Genomic DNA, 4,982 nt, shown 5'->3' with positions numbered 1-4,982 from the left:
TCGTAGACACCGTGCTCTAGTACAGGACTTTGCGCTTTACCTTATTTACTACTCCTAGACATCCCACGAGGTGCTTAGCATTATAATCCTTTTCAGATGAAGACAGTGAACCCCAAATAGGTTAGGTGACTTGTTTAAAGTCACACAGCTAATAAATGGAGGTGCTGCGCTTATGCGCCACGACTGACCGCAGAGCCGATGCTTCTTCTGCTACGATACAGTACCTGTCTGCAGTATAGTCGGCTTTTACAAAGTAATACATTCCAAAAATCACTTCTTGAATATGCGTTTTAGAGAAATTGCATTGAAAACTGCCAACTTACCCCATCAAAGCAGCCCTTGTTTCCATGCGTGGGCCTCAGAACCATGCACCAGCCTCACGAGAAAGCTCATCTCACTCAACTTCATCGTCCGCATCTTTTCATCTAAAATGGCAGTACTTAACTTGATTATGCACCTGATTTCCCAGACTTTGATCTGAATGGATTTTGGGCTGTTGTTAAAAATCGAGTCCACCTTTAAAGGATAAATATTTGCCCTCATCGAGATGCTCCAAAGAACTCACTGCATTGTCTAAAAAGAAATGATCCAAAGGGTCTTAACAGCATCTTTAGAATAAGTGATTTGTCTTCCAAGAACATTGCTTTGAAGGAGAGACTCATGTGGGATGCATTCGCTTTGATATGTTTATTTAAAACATACCTTAAATTTCCCTCCACAGATTCACAAGTAACTTCCCTGGGTGCCTCAGACACTCCACTCCGCTGCAGTGATGAGGTCACCCAGCCCTTTCGAATTGCGTCTCACCTGGATTTTACACTTTTATTCAGCAGATTTTACACATGAGCAAAAGGTTCTGGTAAGGAAAGGGACCCCACCTAAAGAGAGAGACCCCCGGCACACAGCGACCCCCCTCAGTTCTGCAGTGCTGGCCACTCAACCAGAAATGGCAGTCAGTGGTCATATGGTGTGGGGCTCTAAAAAGACGGATTTGAGTGCTGAGCACAGCTTGTTTTCATAGCAAAGTAGCTGTCTCCCCATCCATGTGACCACCTCAGCTAAAATGCCTCCCTCTTTCTAGAAATATGGTGTGGCTTCTGAACCCAGACAGCACGAACTTTGGACAGAAGTTTTTGCCTCCAGCCCTATTTTATTTTTCTTTATTCTGAAATAGGGTCTCACTAAGTTGCTGAGGGCCTGGCTAAATTGCTGAACCTGGCTCTGAACCTGCAATCCTCCTGTCTCAGCCTCCCAAGTACTGAGATTATAGGCATGTGCCACCATACCTAATTCTGTATTTCCTTCCTTCCTTTCTTTTCTTATTCTTTCCTTCTCTCTCTCTCTCTCTTTGTGGCACTGGGAATGGAACACAGGGGTATTCTATCCCCAAGGTACACCCCTAACCCTCTATTATTTTTATTTTGAAACAGGATCTCACTAAGTTGATGAATGTCTTACTACTTGCTGAGGCTGTCCTCGAACCTGCAATCCTCCTGTCTCTGCCTCCCAAGTACTAGGATTACACAGGTGCGCCACCATGCCCAACTCTCCAAGTGTTTCTTAATGTGCCCTGACATATGCTAATGTTTCTTTTTCCTTGTTAGCTTGTTTGTTTGCAGTAATGGGGATTGATCCTGGGGGCACTCTATCACTGAGTTACACCCTCAGCCCTTTTTTTTGTTTTGTTTTGTTTTGTTTGAGGTACTGGGGATTGAACCTAGGGGCGTTCTACTTCTGAGCTACACCCCCAGCCCTATTTTTTAATTCTTTATTTTGAAACAGGGTCTCATGGGTCTCAGTAAGTTGTGGAGGGCCTCACTAAGTAGGTGAGATTACAGGCATGTGCTACCACGCCCGGCTCTGTATTTTATTTTGAGACAGTGTCTTGCTAATTTTCCCAGGCTGTCCTCAAATCTATGATCCTCCTGCTTCAGCCTCCCAAGTACTGGGATCACAGGTGAGCACCACTGTGCCCCAGCTTGATAATTTACTGTCAGACACCTGGGATCACCATTCCATCGCCCTTCTCAGCCCCAGCACTTGGTGAATCGCCCTGCATACCTCATCCAGCCCGAAGACGTTCTCACCTGGCTGAGTCGTTAACCAGACCCTTTCTAGGTGCCTCCGCTAATCTACTGGAAGCACAGCCCTGCTACTCTTTCAGTAACATGACTTTGCTTTCTTTAAGCTCTTTTCACTTTTGATTTTGGCCGCACTGATGCCCACTTCCTCCCAAAGTACTCCCTCACCACACAGTGCTTCCCAGATGTCCACAGTCCTGAAACATTCACTACGACAAAACGTCTACAGGTTGTACTTTCCAAGTAAGCCCATCTTTACTTAGTCTTATCTGGTTTCCTTTTGTCTTATCTATTAAACAGTTAAGCTTGGGTTGGTGTGGTGGGTAGGATGATGGTCTCCCAGAGATGCTCACATACGAATCCCAAGTACCTGTGACTATTTTATATTAAATGCCAAGGAGAAATGAAGGCTGCGGACAGAATGATGATTGCTAATCAGCTAATTTTTGCTAATAATGAGTGCTAACTAGGGAGAATATTCTGGATTATCCAGGTGTACCCAGTGTTATCACAGGGTCCTCAAAGGTGTCAGATAGAGACAAAGGAAAAAGTGTACCGTGATAAAGAACCAGATTTACTGATGAGGAGATTTACTGAGGAGGAGGAAGAAGGTCATGATCCAAAGACCATGGGCAACTTCTAGGAGCTGGAAAAGGCAAGGAAACAGATCTTCCCCGCAGATTCCAAATTAGAAGCCTTTCTGAGACCTTGAGGCCCTTTCAGACTTACGAACTTAAGAATTCTAATAGCTGTTTTGCTTTAAGCCGCTAAATTTATTTTTGTTATAGCAGCAAGTGAAAACACAGTTAGCCAATACCCAAACAATCATAAAATATGTTGCACTGATTTTTTTTTTTTTTTTGCTCATCACTTCTGAGAGAAATATTCAAACCTCAAGAAAAATCTAAATCAGCAATTTACTTATAAGCAAGATCTTTGATTGGGTGCTTCTGAGACAGACTCTAACAGAGAGAGTTGGGGGCCACAGGTCTCCTGGGGAGAACTCTTGGGGTGAGGAAAACTGGACCCAGAAGACTGTGATACTGGCCTGCAATACAGTTGAATCTCAACTTTTTGTCCATCCTACATGCAGCTGGAGCTGGGAGGCCCTTCAGAGTTGTCCCAAACTGAACAAAGGAGCTGGGCTCTTGTATCCACATCAACCAGTCTGGAACAGAGCACGGCCTTGGGCGAGGCGATTCCTGGTAGCTGAACTCTCAAGTCTGAGCCCTCAGTAGTTGAATTCCCAGCTGCTGGGGATAGGTGGGTCACTGCGGGCAGGGCAGCTGGGAGGCACTAGCAAGTGATATTTCTAGGGTATGCTCTGAGACCAGTGTACTGTATATTCCATCTCGACTTGAGAGGACAAATAAGGAGAATTACTATTAGTTCAGCTCTTACACTAAGGGCTTTGCACTCTAGTTCTAGCGAGGCAACTCTTCTTGGTTCCATTTTACAGATGAATACATGGCTGAAGCCGTTTGTGCTGGGCCACCCAGCTAGTGAAGTGTCTGTGCAGGGTTTGGATATCAAAGGCAGCCCAGCCCACCTCATCCACCCATCACATGAAACTCGTCCTCCTCGGAAGAGAACTAACATCCTTCTAACGCTGCCAGATTCCTGGTCCTCAGAGAGATAAGATGATATTTGGTAAACTCAGCTTCCTAAATAGGAAAAAGGGGCCGAGGCCAGTCGATAAGATACTAAGTGAGGCTTAAATAGAAAAGAACTTCTTTCTGGTGGCCTGGAGGGCTAAGTGGACCGAGGTTTGTACCGCACACTGCCAATCAGGGTTAATTACACTTCCCCCCACTATCGCACATGATAAAGTGGGTCAGACTTTCCACCCAGGCCTCAGTGTTCTCTTTCTGAATGGAAGCTCCTAGGGGAACCAGGTCGAGACATTCTAGCTCCCCTGGTACAGTCCTGAGCACCACCACAACCCCGGACAGCACGTAATAAAAACCATCTGACGATCTTCTTCTCTGACGGTCTCAGTCTCAGCCCCCGTCTGATGGCATACTGTGCGACAGTGCTCACGCTCCCTGCAGGCTGAGTCCAGAAAAGAAGACGCTCTGGAAAACATTGTAAAAGTGCCTCTCTTTAACAAGGATGCTGGTGTCTCGTGATGGATGCTGTAAAATCTGGTACCGGCTGGTGTGTTCATTGCTGTGTGGGCCCATTAACAGAGTCTGGTCCTGTGGTCACATACTTCATATCCAGAGTGCAAAAGCGAAAGCATTTATTATAAATAACACCGGGTCACCCTGGAGTAAACACAGCTGTGCCCTCGCCGTGTCTTGTCAGGGGTGTTCCCTCAACAGATTAAAGAAACCCATGCTTTATGGGGCCATCACTTAGTCTGTGTATACACTGAAGGCTGCTCTGCTATCAGCCCATAGCTCACCGCGTGTATGGTTTCAGGGCCAGGAATTGGATGAATTGAAGATGTTTCGCTAAAACACTTATTCTTGCATGTTCTGATATTTTCAAAAGGGGATGAGGGTCAATTTCTGTTTGTTCCTACATGATTTACACAACACTCTGGCCCTGCCCGACTTGCAGCTGCCCCTCCAGTTTCTCCCACACTCTTCACACTCTTGCCGGCGCCCTGCTCCCTGTTCTCCCCCCACACACACACAGCTGGGGCCACGCAACGGTGTGTCGTGCTGTCTAGGACGGTGTGGGGTGCCTCTGTCGTCCACTCGCTGTGGGGCTTGGGCCACTCCAACTCACCCAGCTTTATTTTCCTCATCCTTACACGGGAGAGAATGGGCTCTGCTTCCTGCAATTGGTGCTGAGTTCATTGTGTGGTCCCCGAATTAGGGGCAGAATGGGAAGGGACTGGTAGCTACTAAAAAGTTAGACTTAACATGCTGCTGGCAAAAAAATTAAAGTAAG

This window comes from Muscardinus avellanarius, assembly GCF_963383645.1.
Source record: "Muscardinus avellanarius genome assembly, chromosome: 2".
NCBI classification, from domain to species: domain Eukaryota; kingdom Metazoa; phylum Chordata; class Mammalia; order Rodentia; family Gliridae; genus Muscardinus; species Muscardinus avellanarius.
The sequence above is the reverse complement of the archived record's forward strand: the minus strand, read 5'-3'. Positions refer to the sequence as shown.